Source organism: Equus caballus, chromosome 9 (assembly GCF_041296265.1).
Source record: "Equus caballus isolate H_3958 breed thoroughbred chromosome 9, TB-T2T, whole genome shotgun sequence".
Classification (NCBI taxonomy): Eukaryota; Metazoa; Chordata; class Mammalia; order Perissodactyla; family Equidae; genus Equus; species Equus caballus.
This window is the reverse complement of record NC_091692.1, coordinates 98,399,924-98,420,519: the sequence shown is the minus strand read 5'-3', so window position 1 is coordinate 98,420,519 and position 20,596 is coordinate 98,399,924.

Below are 20,596 nucleotides of genomic sequence, written 5' to 3'. Positions count from 1 at the left end.
ACATTTACAATACACAACAAAGTGGTCCTCGGGTCAACCGTGAGGGGGCCGTGTGTGCATAGTGGGCACAGGGCAGGACAGCTCACGGGACAAAGGGCACAGACCTCACTGGAAACAACCAACATACACTCAACACCCAAATAATTAACATGCAAATTACAAGTAGGACACACGTTTGGACCACGAGTGTGGACAGCACACGCAGCTGGGCCACAGAAGCCAAGAGCATCAGCCCTAAGAGATGCCCTGGAGGCATCTACTGAAGTGTGAAAGGCCTTAGACCCAACACACTGTTTCAAGACGGTGCCCTAGGGGTATGCCTGCCCCGTGCACAGGTGATCTTTCTCAAAAGAGCAACTCTGTCTTTTTAAAAGAAAAAGTGTTACGAGATCACTGCTACCCAGGAGCAGTCCCAGTGGAAGCCACAGTGGGTGGAGCCATGGGGGCCCTCCCTTCTAGGAGCCTTGGCTGAGAGGCGAGGTAGGCAAGAGAGAGGCTTTTCAGAGAAGGAGCACAGAGGATGGGCTTCTGACCCCACCCTCCACCCCGGAATCCTGAAGCCCTTCCCTGGAGCCAGTCACCCACAACCCTCCCGTGTCCTTAGGCCTGTTGCTCACCTTCGCTCTCCTGCAGGAACCCCGGCTCCCCTCCACCCTGCTCCCTTCCTGCCAGCCTTCTCTGGGGGCTGCTTTTTCTCTCCCCACCTTGGCCCCCTGGCCTTGAAGTGGGGCACCCACCCCTGTTCCTTGCTGTGGCCTGCAGCCCCCTCTCCTCCCCTCTCCCTAAGAGTCCTCGCTGACATGAGCCATCAGCTGCACCAACCACCCACACCGGCCCTTGCTGTGGGCATCACCCCATCACTGTGTCGGGTCTGAATTCCTGGTGGTCTCAATATTCTCAGGGACCACCTCAACTCCCTGCCCCTCAGTCTTGACCTCTCCTTCCTGCCAATGGCCTTGTCCTCTGCCCCAATTATGTCCTCAACCCTGTCACCACCAGAACTACCCCCCACCCCACCCCGGCATTCAATTAAACACGCAGTTCTCTGACCACCACTCCCTTCCCAGCTCACTCCCGAAAACCCTGACTCCAGCACTCCAGAGGCCCCAACACTTCAAGCCTGCTTCACTGTCTTGGTTGGAAAATGCCAGCCCCAGTCAAGCTCGACTGCCCCAATTCTGAATGTACAAGCAGAGCTGCTGACTGAAGACCACACTTGACAGCCTTAATGCTTCTGGAAGTCTCACAGCTTCCCTTGCCCCTTCTCTCTCATCCTCACACTCAGCTGCTGACGTTTCCTGAGAAGACAGAAGCCATCAGAAGAGGACGTCCACCTTGAACAACCCACTTGCCACTGAGCCCCCCTGCAGGGCCTTCCCACCTGCCACAATGCTCCACCCACGGCACAGACCTGTGCCCACTCCCGCCCCCAAGACCCCTCCAGGACCCCTGTCTTCCAGCATCAGCTCTCTCCCTCCTCTAAATCCTTGCCATCAGCATGGTGATTATCCCAACCTAACTAAAAACAAAACAACAAACCCTAAGGGATGAAACAAAGACACGTGCTACCACTAGTTCTATTCATATTGCACTAAAGGTTTGAGCCAGTGCAATTGGGCAAGAAAAAGAAATATAAGGAATAAGGACAGGAAGGTAGAAAAAAACTCATTATTTGCAAATGACATATTGTGTATGATAAAAACCTGAAAGATCCTATAGAAAAACTATTAGAATTAATATGAGAACATTATATTGGTAAATATAAGTTTAATGTACAAAAATCTACTGTTATTTATAAATGCCAGCAACAATTAAAAAATGAAAAATTATAATGATACTATTTATAATATAATAGTATCCAAAAGCATTAATGTCCAGGAATAAATCTAATAAAAAATGTACAGGACCTCTACACAGAAAACCAGAAAAACTTATTGAAGGACATGAAAAAAGACTCAAGTAAATGGAGGGACAAACCATACGTATGGTCAAAAGACTCAGAACTATAAAAAGGTCATTTCTCCCCCAATTCGTCTAAGATTCAAATGTAATCCCAATCAAAATTCCAGTAGTTATATTTGAAACTCACAAATTAATTCTCCATTTTATATGAAATGCAAAGGCCAAGAATAGTTGGGACAATCCTAAAAAAGAACAATCTGAAGGACTTAGACTATTAGATATCAAGATTTATTATAAAGTTTGGTAAGTAAGACCCTGAGGTCTTGGCTTAGGGTAGGAAAAACAGACCAGTGGAACAGAATGGAGTCCAGAAACAAACCCACACGTGGGTAGACACTCAATGTATGACACTGCAGAGCAACAGAAAAAGAGCCTTTTCAATAAATGGTGCTGGGTCAGCTGGATAGCCACCGGTGAAAAACTCATCTTGCCTGCACCCCCCCCCCACGGTGTGTTGTCCATCTAAATGTAAAAGGTGAAGGAATACAACCTCCATAAAGACTGACACCAAAGCACAGCCTCTAAATGGGACTGTGGACCTGAGCAAAATCAAGAACACTATCTCTACTGAAGACCCTGTGAAGAGGGTGAGGAGACAAGCTATTGACTGGAGAGCACATGTGCAGACCACAGCCCGAACAGAGGGCTTCCAGCCAGCACACAGGGAGAACCCTCAAAACGCAGCAGTAAACAACCAAACAAGCCAATGAGAAACGGGGCAAAAGATGCGAATAAACGTTTCACTGAAGAGGAGGTAGAGATGCAGAAAAGCCCATGAAAGAATGTTACACAGCAGTAGCCATGAGCCAAACGAAAATTAAAACCACAGTGACACACCACTACACACCTGTCAGAATGGCCGGGATGTGAAGAAAATGGGGTTCCCACAGGACCGTGGGAACATGAAATGACACGGCCACCTGGAAAACAGTTTGGCAGTTTCTTAGAAAAACTAAACATAAACATGTGCTTCCCATATGACCCCGCTGCTGTGCTCTTAGGCATTTATCCCTGAGAAATAAAACTTTAAGTGCACATAAAAACCTGTACACAAATTTCATAGCAACCTTATTCATAACCGCCTAAAACTGGAAACAACCCAGATATCCTTTGATGGGTGGTTAACCAAACTCTGGTCCACCCACAGCGTGGAACACTCCTCAGCAATAAAAAGGAACCAGCTGTGCTGCACGCAACCTGGGCGGATCTCAAGTGCACTGTGCTCATTTCTATCAGTCACACGTGGCGCAACCCCATTCGTACAACATTCTCGAAGTGGTAAGATCTCAGGGCGTGGGTGGGGCTCAGGGAGGAGGTGACCATGGCTACATAGGGAGGGCAGGACCCTTGTCATGGAGCTGTTCTGTACCCTGACTGTGGTCATCACACAAATCTAGACATGTGGTAAGACTGAACAGAAGTAAACAAACGCATGCACGCACACTCGGGTGCACATAAAACTGGTGAAATCTGGAAAGGTCAATGGAAGGTGTCGAAGTCAGCGTCTTCGAGGAGTCTGCACTACAGTCATGCGCCTTCAGGGGACTGGGAGAGTGCGCAGGGCTCTCTGTGAACTAGTTCTTACAACTGCAAGTGAGTCTGCAATGATCTGAAAATAAAGTTTAAAAACAAAGAGTGAGAGGGGTTGGCCCAGTGGCGTGGCGGTTAAGTTCACACGTTCTACTTCTCAGTGGCCCAGGGTTTGCCGGTTAGGATCCTGGGTGCGGACATGGCACCGCTTGGCAAAAGCCATATTGTGGTAGGTGTCCCACATACAAAGTAGAGGAAGATGGGCATGGATGTTAGCTCAGGGCCAGTCTTCCTCAGCAAAAAGAGGAGGATGGGCAGTAGTTAGCTCAGGGCTAATCTTCCTCAAAAAAAAAAAAGAAAGAAAGAAAATAATAATAAAAAATAAAGAGGGAGAAACTCAGCCACAGAGTAGGAAATGATATTGGCATCACACACCCCATGACTGATATCAGAAGAGCAACTAGAAGCCAAAGGAAACCTCCACCAAATCATAAAACAGGCCAAAGGTGACAGCAGTCATTTCACACCAGGAAACACACAAAAAGGTGCTCCAGGTCATTAGTCCTCAGGGAAATGCACAGGAAAGCCCACACTCCCACCAGAATAGAGACCAAGTATAGGAAGGCATGGAACCACTGGGACTGTCCCATGAGGCTGCAGGGGTGTCTGCAGAACAGACATCCTCCCCCCGCCCCGCCATCCCACTCTAGGCACTGCCCCCAACAGAACCACGCAGGGGTCCGACACCAAACCTATTTGGAGGGGACATTGCTATAAAGGACATTCCCAGGACAGCTGGCCAACTGGGACCTGGGCTGTGGACTCAGGTGCCATATTGACGTCCAGCTCCCTGAGGTTTCAAGCTGCGCAGAGTCACAGAAGCAGGAACTCGAGCTCAAGGATTAAGGGCACGAATGGCCTCCCGAACTCCTGGCCTCGCAGGCAGTGGGAAACCACGAGGATCATTCCAGCAGCAGAAAGGGCAGATCAGCTGTCACCTAACCCTTGCTTGGCACAGCATCAGATGCACTTTCAGAGACAGTCCTATACAGCTAGAGAGACTGCCATCCCTGCTTACAGCCCGGGGCAGCAGAGGCTCCTCAAGGGAGATGGGCAACCGGGAGTCTTGAGTCCACCCTGACTCCCCATGGCCACATCCCCCTGCCTCTTCTGGAACCCTCGCTTTTGGTGACTCCCACTCTGTCTCAGCAGCTGGCTAGTCATGTTCACCTGTCATTCGAGGCTCCCAAGTGTCTCACAGCCAACAGGAATGCGGTTAATGGTCTCCTATCCCAAAGGGGTCCTTCTTTCATGTCCCAATCTCAGAGTGGCACGTGCCTGGACCTCCTAACGTCCCTGTCCTTCCACCTTCCTCCCACCACAGGGTCTCGGGGACCCACTTTGGGCAGCAACTTGGTGGGCCTGGCTCCAAACCTGTCTGCATGGCTGCCTGGGGCCTGGGGCCTCCTATGGCCCTTCTGAGTCCCCTGGGCCCAGCCCCTGCTGCCCAGACTCCCAGGCTCCCACCCTCAGGGGTCCTGAGGACCCCCAAGAAGTGAGTTCCTGCTCTGGGACTCTTGGCACTGGTCACCTTCCACCATGGCTCGGTGACCCTGCCACCACAACTGTCACCAAGGCAGATCCAGACTCCAGAAAGCCTGCATCTCCTGCTCCTCTTCCTGCTCATTCATTCATTCTACAAGTAGCAGCAACAGCCCCTGCTCCTCCCAGGCCAGCATTCAAGGAAGGGCAGCAGATGATGGACACAGCTACAAAGTGCCCATTTCATGGGCAGGAAGGAGCACCCAGGCCAAGTAAAGTGTCAGGGCAAAGGCCCAGCGGAAGACACCTGGCAAGTCTGAGAACTGGAAAGCAGCAATGGGGGGAGTGAGGAGGCTCAGCGAGGCTGGGCCCTTATCTCAGGGAGCAATGCCACCCAAGGTGAGGCCAGAGGACCACCCCTAGGCCCCCTCCCTCCAGCCTGTTCCTACCCCCAGGTCCCATTGGGTCTGCAGTTTTCACAAGGCCTCTACCTGTGTTCCTGCTCCTAGTCGGGGCCCCAGACGCTCTCCATGCTGTAGCCCCAGGGCACTGAAAAGGCAAACCTTGACCCAGTCACCCCTGCGTGAAATACTCCTCAGGCCCCACTGGTCCCACAGAAGGTCCAAGCTTCTTACATGGCCCATGAACATCCTGGGCCCAGGGCCTGCGCAGACTTCCACCTGACCACTCAGCAGCCCAGTCCATCCCCCACCAGGACACCCTCCCACTACTCTCCGGCCAGGCTGGACCTTGTGTCAGTCCTGCATGCCCTGCCTCCTGGGACTGGCGGAACAGGGGTCCCCTGTACCTGGGACGTGCTTCCACACACGCTTCCACCAGTGTGTCAGGGTCCCTTTTTAAAAACTTTTTTTATTGTGAAGTGTGATAGAAATATAGGCAGTGCATAAATCACAATGCACATAAAACAGAAACGCAAAGCGGTGCGAGCACCACCTCATCAAGATGCCAAGCAGCCCCAAGACTGCCCCTCACTCCTCCTGGCCGCAATCGCCTCCTTAGTTTTCTTCACAGTTTTCCCACCTCTGACCCACACACGCCCTGGGAACGACAGGGCGCAGTGCTGACAGGCTGGACTTACGCAGGGGAGCCGGCCCGCGTTCTCTGCGCTCTCTCACTCCCGTCACATGCATGGGGGCCATCCACTCCAAGGGGTGTGGCTCTAAGGTTTCGGCCTTTTGCAGGGCAATAGTCCACTACATGACTGAACCCCCCGTGACACAGCCCCCCGCTTCTGAGGGACCGGGGCATTTCAGCCTGGGCCTGCAATGGACAGGCCGCTGTGAACACCCCGTACTCAGACCCTGGTGCACACCAGTCAGGTGCAGGCTCTACAACATGAATCACTGGACGCTGCAGCTGCTTTCCAAAGTGGTTGGAGCAATTCCCACTCCCAGCAGCAACAGAGGAGCGTTCCAACTGCTTTATATATCACTTGTTTTACATAAAACGTTCTTTTTGGGAACCCTCATACACTGTTGGTGGGAATGCAAACTGGTACAGCCACTATGGAAAACAGTATGGAGATTTCTCAAAAAGTTAAAAATAGAAATACCTTATGACCCAGCCATCCCACTACTGGGTATCTATCCTAAGAACCTGAAATCAGCAATTCCAAAAGTCCCATGCACCCCTACGTTCATCGCAGCATTATTTACAATAGCCAAGACGTGGAACCAACCTAAGAGCCCAGCAACTGATGATTGGATAAAGAAGATATGGTATATATATACAATGGAATACTACTCAGCCATAAAAAGACAAAATCGTCCCATTCACAACAACATGGATGGACCCTGAAGGTATTATGTTAAGTGAAGTAAGCCAGACAGAGAAAGATGAACTCTGTATGACTCCACTCATAGGTAGAAGTTACACATAGAGACAAAGAGGATTGATTGGTGGTTACCAGGGGAAAGGGTGGATGGGGGGATGGCACAAAGGGTGAAGTGGTACACCTACAACATGACTAACAATAATGTACAACTGAAATTTCACAAGGTTGTAAACTATCATAATCTTAATTTAAAAAAAAAAAAAAAAGTTCTTTTTGCCAGTCTGGTGCAAGGCAGTGGTACCTCCCTACAGCCAATTTGCATTTCTCTGAGCATTAACCAGGTCAGGCATCTTCCCAAAGAGAGTGTATTCTAAAAGCACGATAGCTTACATCACATTTAGGTCTGTAATCCACGTGGAACTGACGTTTTTGTATGGTGTGAAGCAGGGGTCTGCGGTTTTAAAATATGCCCACAAGTTATCTGATATTCCTCCCTTGAAAAGGTGGAGCCTAATTCCCCTCCTCTTAAGTGTGGGCTGCTCTTTGTGACTCGCTTATAATGACCAGAGTGTGGCAGAAGTGACAGTGTGTGACGCCCAAGATCAGGATGCAAATAAAAGGCACTATGACTTCTCCCTGCTCTCTGCTAGATTGCTCGCTCTGGGGGACGCCCACGCCACATCATGAGGACACTCCAGCAGCCTATGGAGAGCGCCTCGGGGCAAAGAACTGAGGCCTCCCGCCAACAGCCACAGGAGGAGCCACCTTGGAAGCAGACCCTCCAGCCCCAGCGGAGCCTTCAGATGACGTGTGACTGCAAACACGTGAGACCCCGAGCCAGAGCCATCCAGCCGAGGGGCCCCTGGATTCCTGACCCACAGACACTGTGAGATAAATCTTTTAAGCCACTGCATTTGGGGGCACTTCGTTACACAGTAATACATAACTAGTACAGGCTCCAATTTAATGTTTCTTCCACACTGCCATCCAATTGTCCCAAGAACCATTTCTGTCAAAGCTGCTTCTCTCCACACGGTCTTCAGTGTCTTGGTAATAAATTAAGTTCCTCTACATGTGTGAGCCTGTTCTAGACTCTCGACCCTGTTCATTGGTCCATCTGTCGATCCCCGAGCCTGTACCACAATGTCCTACCCACCATGGCTTTATAATGAGTCTCCTTTCTGCCTCCCAGCCCTCTTTTGGGGGCTAACTCCTACTCACGTTCTGGTCTCAGCTTCCTTTCTGACCCCTTACGTAAGGTCTGTGTCCTTTCTCAGTGATCTCAATCCTCCCCAAACTTCCCTTAGCATAACACTTAGCAGTAGAATCATATGAAACTGAAGCTATTCCACAGTTTTTGACCTACAAAAGTGAAATTTCATTTGGCTGTCACAAGTGCTTAGCTGACAATCCCGTGAGGGAGGACCCCCAAGACGTTGGCAGGTTTGCGCATACCACACTTCCAGCCTGCTAGGCCCCTGGGACAGAGCAGGCACTGGAGAGCTGTGTGAACCACACAAGGAAGGACCGCCTGCGAACTCCAGCAGCAGGGCCTGTGAGGGGCTGGAAAATCTGGGAAGGCCTCTTCCCAGAAATCAGAGGGGATCCAAATCTCCCTCCTCAATTTCCTCTCCCTTTGCCACCCAGCTCCAAATAAATCTAATAAACTGACTCACAGCAAGGTGTCAGAGGCCTAGCTGTCCCAATGAAAGACGCCACCCAGCCGGAGGCATCTGCATTTGAAAGGTGTCTCACTGAGAACTGAAGATAAAAGCCAGCCCCTGGCAAGGAGAGAGAAAGGACTGAGGACTTCCAGAGGCCCAGGGGGGTCACACCTCCCCAGAGGCCAGGGCCCAGGCTCCACTTCCTGAGCGAAGTATTGCCACATCATCATATTGCCACATTGTCACATTTAGCCCCGTTTAGCCTCGTGACTCTAATGGGCCATGATCCCACCTTGTAGATTTGGAAATTAAGGTCTGTCAAGTACAACAGTGTCAAAACCAAAATAACAAAAGTGGGTTTTAGAGGGGACAGTGTTGTAATCCCCAGTCTGCTCTGACTCAAAACTCACTCCCCTACATAAACAAGGCCCCTCATTAGGGAACCTGGGGACCTGCCAGCAGCATAGGGCCCAGGAATTGTGGAAGGAAGAAGCACTCGGGCCACAAAACCCTAAAACAAGAGACATGCAGGGTCTAGATGACCAACTGAGCACACATGTGTACCCACAATGAGACCCTCGTCCACCTAGAGGAGAACTAGAGGGCCAACGGAAAGGAAGAGAGTTCACGGTTACTTTAAAAATTCCTGGAAGTTGGAGGGAAGAATAGTAGGAGCCACAGAGCAAAGAGACAACTGCAGAGGGGAGGTGTCCAGGAAACGACGGAGGTCAGAAAGACTCAAGGACATGATAAAGGGGACTGGTAACACATGGAACAGCAGAACCCCCAGGAACTTGAAGCCAGCCGAGAACGCTATTCTTCCAGGGGTGCAGGAGCTGGGACACTGGACTCACAGATGAGGAAGCATAGTTTGAACACACTGTCTACCTCTGCAGACAGAAAGACCGACATCGTTTCCAACTTTTGCACCACAGGACTGTGAGCTATGGTACAGAATAGAAGGTAACCATCAACCATGTAGCGTAAAAGTGAAGGCACATTCCATTTCCAGGTATATAAGCAAAAGGACTAAAAACTGGGACACAGATCCTTGCACACCCATGGTCATGACAGCATTATTCACAATAGCTAAACGTGGAAACAACTCAGATGTCCACCGACAGACAAATAGATAAACAAAATGCGGTCTGAACACACAGTAGAATGTTCAGCCCTAAAAAGGAGTGAAATTCTGATACATGTTACAGATGTATCAGACAAAAGGACACATATTGTATGATTCCACTTCTATGAGGTACCTAGAATAGGTCAATTCATAGAGACAGAAAGTAGAATGGTGGTGGCCAGGGGCTAGGGCAGAGAGAATGGGAACTGTTTAATGGGGACAGAGTTTCCGTTTCAGGTGATTGAAAAGTTCTGGAAGTGGATAGTGATGATGGTTGCACAACACTATGAATGTACTTAATGCCACTGAATTGTACCTAAAAATGGTTACAATGGTAAATTTTATGTTATGCACATTGTACCACAACTGAAAGAAAAAAAAGTAAAAGGAGAGGCGACAGGAAGAGGAAGGGGAAAAACGGATGCAAGGCCACAGCTCCCTCTGATGAGCAGAGCCAGGCTGCTGTCAACTGCTGGAGTAGGGAGACAGGCTCACCCAGGCAGTGGAGACCTGCGCAGGTAGTCCGTTTTCAATAGTTGCATGACCAGTGGTAAAGCTGGTATTTTAACCTCAAGACTGTTCTAGGCTTGTTGTGGGATGAGGGAGATAAGTAATTCATACTTAGTACCTGTAATATCACAATTCTATCATCCAGGGTCACTGAGAACCAGGATTCTTGGCACGGGAGAGAAAACATACAAATGTAAGAGCAAGGAGGTGAAGTAAAATTCCTGTAGTCCTAAATTTGAACTGGAAGTATCAATACAAATGTTATTTAATTTAATGTAACGTTATTTAATTTAAAACAAACTTCTGGGGCCGGCCCGTGACGTAGTGGTTCAGTTCACACGTTTTGCTTCGGCAGCCCAGGGTTCACCGGTTCAGATCCTAGGCATGGACCTAGCGCCACTCATCAAGCCATGCTGGTGGCGCCGCACATAGCAGAACTAGAAGGACTTACAACTAGGGTATACAACCATGTGCTGGGTCTTTGGGGAGGAGAAAAAAAAAAAGAGGAAGATTGGTAACAGATGTTAGCTCAGGGCCAATCTTCAAAAGAATAAAATAAAGCAAACTTCCTTCCTACTTCTGTCCACTGAAAAGACCTAGAAACAATGGCCACCCAACAGCAACAAGCATTCCAAAAGCTCAGACTGAAATCTCCAAAGGCTTTTTCCCTCATAAATATCCTTGGAGACATGACTGATTGCAGGCCTGGGGTAGGAAATGTCCAAGATTAACCTGGAACATCTTGTCAAACCAGACAGTGAGAGAGCCATCAAAGACGACAGGGTCCAGGGTCCACGTCAGAGGTTCCCACTGCCAAACTTGGTACAGACGTGGTACAGGTGAAACCAAGGTGACAACTGCAATGGCCTGAAACGTATCACATGTCTATATATTCACACCCAAGAGTTCACAACAACACTGAAAACAAAACGAGACAAAAAACAACCTCACTGCTGGGGAATACTAACTCATCTTGAAAACTGGAAAATAAGGAAGAATTGATTATTAACGTGACTTTTCCTATCTGAACTGTACCAAATACCTGATGTGGGAAATTTTTATCAATTACAAAAAGAGAGACTACTGGACAATGTGCTCCACAACAGAAGAACAGCCACTTCCTATAAAGCATGCTTCCTAAAAAACAAAGAAATGAGAATCTGATCAAGGCTTGACTCAACTACCAATTTACAGGAAATATATGGGATAGAGAACAGGTTAAATGACACCACAGAAACGCAATCAGAAAAAAACATAATGTGAGAAACTATAAAAAACAAGTCGCTTAGCTTCTTCAGAAAATAGACTGAATAGGAAAAAAAATGATGGCTGGGAACCTATACATATTTAAAGAAGACTAATAGATATTTGCAGTGTATGGAACTTTTTAAAATCCAGATTCAAACAAATCATAAAACTATAACAGTGACATTTATGAAACAATTGGATATTTGAACACTGATTATATTAAGAAATTACAGTTAATTTGTTTAGGTATATTAATGGTATTATGGTAATAGATCTTTGAAAGCATTGCTTTTAGAAATACATACAAAAACATTTGCAGGGTGAATGATATATTTGAGATTTGCTTCTAAATAATATAAAAGGTACAAATGAAAAACTGGCATGAGTTAATAATTGTTGAAGTTGGTGACAAATATACGGGGGTCTTTTCTTTTTTTTTTTTTGAGGAAGATTAGCCCTGAGCTAACCTCTGCTGCTAATCCTCGTCTTTTTGCTGAGGAAGCCTGGCCCTGAGCTAACATCCGTGCCCATCTTCCTCTGCTTTATATGTGGGACGCCTGCCACAGCATGGCTTGCCAAGCAGTGCCATGTCCACACCCAGGATCCCAACCGGAGAACCCCAGGCTGCCGAAGCGGAACATGCACACTTAACCACTATGCCACCAGGCCAGCCAGGATCATTATATTATTCTGTCTACCTATATAGCTGTTTGAAATTTTTCATTAGTAAAAAAAATTCATTCATCAAGATAGATCATATGCTAGAACATAATACAAGATTCTATAAGTTTACAAGGAATGAAAGCACACAAAATAGTTCACTGACCACAATGGAACGAAATTAGGAATCAGTAACAAAGAAAATGTGGAAAAATTCCCAAATATTCGGAAACTTAAAAGCATACTCCTAAATAACCCACAGGCTAAGGAAGAAATCACAATGAAAATTAGAGCACATTTTGAGCTGAATGAAAATGAGAACACACCATACCAAAATACGTGAAATGCAGCTACAGTAGTGCTTGGAAGGAAATTCCAACCTTTGAATGCTTAAGTGAGAAGAAAGGTCAAATCAATGACCTTAGCTTCCAATCTAAGAAGCCAGAAAAAGAGGAGAAAGTTAAACCCAAAGTAAGTAAAAAGAAATAGTAATAACAGCAGAAAATAATGAATAGAAAATAAACAATTAGAGGAAAACAATGAAACTAAAAGACATTCCTTTGAAAATATTTGTAAAATTGATACTCTCGCTAAAATGATCAAGAAAAGAAGATAAAAATTACCAATATCATGAATGAAACAGGGGACATCACTACAGATCCTACAAGGATAAAAATGGGAATGTTCTGAACAATTTACTCAACAATTTAGGTGAGGGGTCAACAAACTACAGCCCATGGACTAAATCTGGCCTACTGTCTGTTCTTGTAAATAAAGTTTTATTAGAACGCAGCCATGCTCATTTGTTTATGTATTGTCTCTGGCTGTTTTGTGCTACAATATTGAGTTGAGTAGCTGCAAGAGAGACCATATGGCCTGAAAAGCCTAAAATATTTACTATTTGGCCCTTTATAGAAAAAAATTGCTGTTTCACAAATAAACAGGCAAATTACCTGAATGAAACAAACTATAAAAATGGGCTCAAGAAGAAATAGCAAACCTGAATAGCCCCATACCTATTGGAGAAATTAAATTTGCAGTTAAACTTCCCCACAAAGAAACTCCAGGCCCAGATGGCTTCACTGGTAAACTATAGGGAACACTTAAAGAAGAAAAAATACCAAATGTACAAAAACCCTTTCTGAAAATAGAAGAGAAAGAAAGACATCGCAACTCATTTTATGAGGCCAGTATTACCCTGACTCCAAAACCAAAGACACGACAAGTTAAGAACACCACAGGGGCCAGCCCTGTGGCCAGTGGTTAAGTTCGCATGCTCCACTTCAGTGGCCCAGGGTTTTGCGGGTTTGGATCTGGGGCACAGACATGGCACCGCTCATCAGGCGGTGCTGAGACAGCGTCCCACAGAGCACAACCAGAGGCACTCACAACTAGAATCTACAACTATGTACTGGAGGGGTGTGGGGAGAAGAAGAAAAAAAAAAAGACTGCTAACCGATGTTAGCGCAGGTGCCAATCTTTAAAAAAATAAATAAATAAGAATATCACAGACATTTCTTCATGAATAGCTGCAAAAATCCTTTAAAAAACATTACCAAATTGAATCCAGCAAAATATAAGAAGGCTAATACATCATGACCACATGGGTGTTATTCCAATAATGCAAGCTTGGTCTAACATTTTAAAAACCAACATAGTTTACTATTAAAAAAATACAACCTGGGGCTGGCCCAGTGGTGTAGTAGTTAAGTTTGTGTGCTCCACTTCAGTGGCCCGGGGTTCGCAAGTTTGGATCTCGGGCACGGACCTACACACCACTCATCAAGCCATGCTGTGGCAGCATCCCACATACAAAATATAGAGGATGATTGGCACAGATGTTAGCTCAAGTACAATCTTCCTCAAGCAAAACGAGGAAGATGGGCAACAGATGTTAGCTCAGGGCTAATCTTCCTCACAAAAAAATTAATTAATTTAATTTAATTAAAAATACAATCAAATTAGTAGAAGCAGAAAAAGCATCTGGCAAAACTCAACTTCCATTCATGATAAAAAGAAATAATAATAATAAAACTTAGAATACTAGAAACAGAAGGAAAATTCCTCAACCTATAAAGAGCATCTCCAAAAAACCTACAAGTAGGGGCCAGCCCCGTGGCCAAGTGGTTAAGTTCACACACTCCGCGGCAGACGGCCCAATGTTTCGTCAGTTCGAATCCTGGGCGCGGACATGGCACCACTCATCGGGCCACACTGAGGTGGCGTCCTGCATGCCACAGCTAGCAGGACCCACAGCTAAGAATAGACAACTATGTACTGGGGGGCTTTGGGGAGAAAAAGGAAAAAACCAAAATCTTTAAAAAAAAAAAAAAACCTACAAGTAAATCATGCCTAATGGGAAAAGAATGAACACTTTCCCCTAGGATTGAGAATGAGCTAAGGTTATCTACTCTCACCACTGCATTCAACACTGTACTAGAGGTCCTAGCCAATGCACTAAGGCAAGAAATAAAAAGCATACGGATCGAAAAGGAAGAAGTAAAACTCTTTAGATGCAGAAGACATGTAGAAAATCCTTAGGAATCTACAATAGGGCTATTAGAATAAATAGGTATAGTTAGTGAGGTTGTAGGATACAAGGATGATATGTCAGAATCAACTGGATGTCTCCGTACTGGCAATAAACAAGTGGAAAATGGAAAATGGTAAACAGCATGGACTTCTTTGACACCCCTTCAAAAGGCAGACCCTAACCCCCTTCCCCTCGAATACGGGTTGGACTTAGTTACTCACTTCTAACAAACAGGAAAAAAGCAGAAATGACGATGCTTGGCCTCAGAGACTAGGCTGTAAAAGGCGACATGGCCTCTCGCTCTCTCGGATAGCTGGGGCTCGAGGAAATTAGCTGCCATGTTGTGAGACACTGAAGCTGCCTATGGAAAGGCCACGTGTGAGGAACTGCCAACAGCCACATGAGGGAGCCACAGCCCTCAGACGGTGCAGCCCCAGCTGATTATCCGAACTGCAACCACACCAGACCTTGAACCAGAACCACCCAGCTAAGCCAGTTTTGAATTCCTGACCCACAGCAACTGTGAGATAATAAATGCACATTGGTGTTTTTGTTTTTTTTTTTTTTGGTGAGGAAGATTAGCCCTGAGCTAACTCCTGCCAATCCTCCTCTTTTTGCTGAGGAAGGCTGGCCCTGAGCTAACATCCGTGCCCATCTTCCTCTACTTTATATGTGGGACACCTACCACAGCACGGCTTTTTGCCAAGCGGTGCCATGTCCACACCCGGGATCCGAACCAGCGAACCCCGGGCCACCAAGAAGCAGAACAGAACATGCGAACTTAACCACTGCGCCACCAGGCTGGCCCCAATGCTCATTGCTTTAAGCCAGTATATTTTAGGGTAATTTGTTATATAGCAATAGATAATTAATACAGAGACCTAAATAAATGGAGAAACATACCATGTTCTATATTGTTAAAATGTGAATTCTCCCCCAAATAGATCTATCACTTCAATACAATCCCAATCAAAATCTCAGTAAGCCTTTTTGTAGAACTTGACAAGCTAATTCTAAAATTTATATAGGAGGGTGTAATATCTTGAAGAGCCAAAATGATTTGAAAAAGAGAAACCAAATTGGAGAATTAACAATACATGATCTCAAGACTTATTATAAAGCTACAATCATCAAATGTGTGGGATATTAGCATAAGATCAATGAGTAGAATAGAGAATCCAGAAATAGGCCCACACATATACTGTCAATTGATTTTCAGCAAGAGTGTTAAAGTAATGCAAGGGGGAGAAGATAGTGTTCAAAAATGGGGCTGGAAACGAGTGGATATCCAAATGGAAAACAATGATCCTTCACCTCTACTTACACCATAACAGGAAGCACAAACCACAAGGCAACAAAACTGACAAACTGGACTTCATCAAAATTAAAAGTGTCTGCTGTTCAAGACACCAGTGAGAAAACTAAAAGGCAAGCCACAGACTGTGAGAACATATTTGCAGTACAAATATCTGGCAAAGGACTTTCATCCTGACGATACAAAGAACTCAAAACTTTTTTTTTTTAAGATTTTATTTTTCCTTTTCTCCCCAAAGCCCCCAGTACACAGTTGAGTATTTTTAGTTGTGGGTCCTTCTAGTTGTGGCATGTGGGATGTCACCTCAGCATGGCCTGATGAGCGGTGCCATGTCCACACCCAGGATCTGAACCAGCAAAACCCTGGACCGCCGAAGTGGAGCGCACAAACTTAACCACTCGGCCACGGGGCCAGCCCCCAAGAACTCTTAAAACTTGATAAGATATGCAACCCATTTTTTTAAGGGCAAGAGATTTGAACAGACACTTCACAAAAGAAGATATACAAAGGACCAATAAAATAAGCACAAGAAGATGCTCAACACCATTCATCATTAGGGAAATGCAAACTAAAGCCACAATGAGCTCCCACTACACACCTATGAGAATGGTTAGACTTTAAAAGGACAACAATGGGGCCGGCCCCGTAGCACAGCGGTTAAGTTCGCACATTCCGCCTCTCGGTGGCCCAGGGTTTGCCGGTTCAGACCCCGGGTTCGGAACATGGCATCGCTTGGCAAAAAGCCATACTGTGGTAGGCGTCCCACATACAAAGTAGAGAAAGATGGGCACGGATGTTAGCTCAGGGCCAGTCTTCCTCAGCAAAAAGAGGAGGATTGGCAGCAGTTAGCTCAGGGCTAATCTTCCTCAAAATAAATAAATAAATAAATAATAAAAAAAATAAAAGGACAACAATACTGAGTTAAAGAGAATATGGAACAACTGGGAATGTAAAACAATAATACCATTTTGGAAAGCAGTTGGCACTTTCTTATAAAGTTAGACACATACTTCAACCAACCATTTCCATCATTTCAACCCAAGAGAAATAAAGCATATGTCCACATAAAGACCTCTATACACGAATGCTCACAGCAGCTTTATTCACAACAGCCAAAACTGGAAAGAAGTGAAATGGCTACTAGCAGGTATATGTATAGACTAGATGGTGGTCTGTCTACGTAATGGAATACCAGACCACTCAGCAAAAAAAAGAGAATGAACTACTGACACGCGCAACAACATGAATTTCCTAAACACTGTGCTTGGTGAAAGAAGTCAGACACAAAAGTATTTATTCTGTATGATTTCATTTATGCGAAATTCTATAAAAGGGACAGTGAATCTATGGAAATAGAAAACAGATCAGTGGTTGCCTGGGGCCAGGTGGAAGGACGACTAACCACAGAAGGGAATGAGGGAACTTCTGGGGGTGACAGAAATGTTCCACATCTGGATTACGGTGGTGTTTACAAAGATGTAGCCATCTGTCAAAACAACCAAACTGTATACTTAAAATAGGTGCATTTTATTGTATGTAAATTACACCTCAACAAAGTTTGATGTAAAAAAATAAAAGTGTACAATCCAGAAGTCTTACCCTCGCCCCTAAACCCTGCGTAGCTGGGCCCTGCTTGCCGTGCTATCTCCTCACACACCTCCCTCTGCCCAACCAGAGCTCTGCCCAGAGGAAACATGGGAGGTCCACGGGCAACAGCAAGGCTCTGCCCCATGCCCTGCCAGCACAGGGAGGGACATTCAAAGCTACCTGGATGGTGGGGAGGGCTCCTCAGGAGACTGACCCCTTCATCTGAGTCTTGGAGGCTCCCAGGGGGTCACCTGCATCTGCACCACCCTCCCCTCCTTCCAAAACAGGAGGAGGTTCTAGGGGGGTGAGGGTGACACTTACACAAAAGCAACAAAATAGCACTGGTCAAACAATGGCCAAGGTCTCAGGGAATCCTGGCATGGCAAGATGGGGCTGAGAGTGAGACGAGGACTCTAGCTCCTTCAAGCCACTTGGCGGCACCACCACCCACTCTCCACCTCCACTTCGCACTCAGCCCTCTTCTGCCAGCCTGGGACCTCAAGGCTGTCAGTCACTCCTCCACCCGAGCCCACAACCTCTCTGGATCCCTGCTGACCTCGCCATTCAAGCCAACTCCAGTCTCTCCATCTCCCACACACATTGAAACTCCTTTGTGGACTTGTCTGCAGGCCCCATCTCCACGGCCCCACCTCCTATGCACTCCTCCGCCAGCACCTATGTGTCCCATCTTTGTGTTTGTCACGGCCATCAAGGAAGGACACAGCCTAGAATCCAACATCCACCGTCAGGCCTTACCACACCTGCTCTCACAGGGCTCCCAGCAGGCAAGCACCTGCTCTTCCTCCATGGGGCCCTGTCCCCTAGGTGTATGAAGAACTAGACTTTCTTGGACCTCTCTGTCCTTCCTGCTCAGCCTGCTGTGCTGGGTGGCCTTGCCCAAGGCCACAGAAGGGGTGGGGGCAGGTTCACTCTCTCCCTTCCACCACCATGCAGGGGTTTAGTATGGCATGACACACACAGAAAGGTAGTCAAGGGTAGGGTCAGGGGGCAGAGGACAGGACCTAGTCTGCAAAGACAGGCGAGTGTTATCCTGAAGTCTGTGGGAAAGGATGTCAAGGAGGAGAGTATAAAAATCAAATTTGCATTTCAAACCCATCACTCTGGCTAGGGTGAGAAGGAGGAAGGCAGGGGCTGAGATAGAGCCAAGAGGACCAGCCGGGGCAACTGCTGTGATCCCGGGAGGAAGAAGGAGCCACAGAAGCAAGCTACTTGAAGGAAGGGATGGACAGGAAGGGCCAAGAGCAGGGATATCCAGGAGGAAGTTCTGAGAGAACCTGGAGGTGAGAGAAGAGCCTGGAACTGCCACCAGATGTCTTGCTTTGGCTAACAGGTGGACTGTGGCAGAGGCACTGGGGTGGGCCACTCTTAGGGCAGATACGGTGTGCTGGGTCACCAGAAGTTCACCTGAGACTGATGTTCCAAAACCACACGCAGTGGAGACAGGCTGTTGGTAGAGACCAGAAATTCATAAATCCCTAGAACACAGACCCCATCAATGAGTCCACAGATACAGGACCCCCTTCCTAGGTGCCTGCCAGCCCAGGCAACACTCTGTGGAAAGCAGAGTCCAGGCACACCCCAAGCAGATGAGGGATGAGGGCAGGATGGACCAGTGGAGAGCCAGGAGAGGAGGCTCCAGCCAACAGGCCAGAAATCCAGTGCAGGCATCACAAGGGAAAAAAGGACCTGCTAAAGCTTCCCCATCTCAGCTCTGAGCAAGAGCTTGAGGGGTGGGGGAAGGGGGCAGGGGCAGGCAACTGGCTGCTCAGAGCATCACACATCCATCACAATAAGGAGCACAGAGCTAGCCTCTGTGCAGGTTCCTTTGGGCAGCCACCAGCCCCTTAGCAACTAGACCCCAGGCTGGGGCTCTCCTTGGGGCTCCCAAAGTGAATTAGGCAGCACAACCAGAGGCACAGAGGCCCTTTCACACTTCTCCCAGGGAAACTCCAATCCTGCCGGGGGAGCACCTGGAGGAGCAAAGACACAGGAGGGTTCACTGCTGGGCCAAGAGAGGCTCTGAGAAGAGCAATGTGGTACCCCTACCGCCACCTCCACCCCCAAGTTGAGGACCCAGTGCTTTGGGGAGAGCCAGCCTTTCTCTAGCTTCCCAAAACCTGGAATGACTCCATACAAGCCTCCCTTCTGCACCCATGGAAATTAATCCCATGGTCGCCTGAGCCTCTGCTCCGGGACAACGAGGGGCCCCAGCCAGTAGTGGATTCCCTCGCAGGCCTGGAGCACCTCTGCACCAGCACAGGGCCAGGCACTTCCAACACATACTAGGTACTTCTGGCCTTGACCTCACTCTGTGAGGTGGAGCCCAGGATTCCCACGTTACAAGTAAGGTCACTTGAACCCCTGAAAATGTGAGGAATTAGCCCCAGAGAGGCTCCAGTTTCTCCTCTGGCCTACCTCTAAAGCCCACACAAAGCCTGAGCAAGTCACTTCTCTGGGGGCCTTAATTTCCTCGGCAGAAAATGGAGATAATTCTAGTGCTGCCTACCTGACTAACAGGCTGCAAGAATGAAAACTACCGGACGTATAGATAAAACGTGAAAAGCCCTACTGCTGGCCTTCACAGGCTGCCACTACTAGAAGCCGTTTGTGATCCTTAGCACCCGCTGCCCTGGGCCTCCTCCACCTGCGCCCGAGGCGGGCGTGCGGAGACTTCTGCCCTGGCCTCTGTGTGCTGGCCAGATATGTTTCCTAAGGACTCCCCCATCTGGGCCCTGGCCTCCTCTGCTTCTCATCCCGATCTAATCTCTCTCTATTCCTCCCTCTCGCTCAGCTCAGCTGAGCCGGTCTCCCCCGCCCCCACCTCCCCAGCAGGGCCCAGCCTCCTCTTCACGCCCCTAGAACGCGGCCCGGCCTCCTCTCCCCTGAGCCCCTGCCTCCTCTGCCCCCTACCTCTCTCCCCCCGGGGCCCGGCCTCCTCTGCCTCCAACCCCGGGGCCCGGCCTCCTCTCCCCGCCCGGGGCTCGGCCTCCTCTCTCCCCCTTGGGGCATGGGCTCCTCTGCCCCCCACCCAAGGGCCCGGCCTCCTCTGCCCCCAACGCGGGGGCTCGGCCTCCTCTCTCCCCCTGGGGCCGGGTCTCCTCTC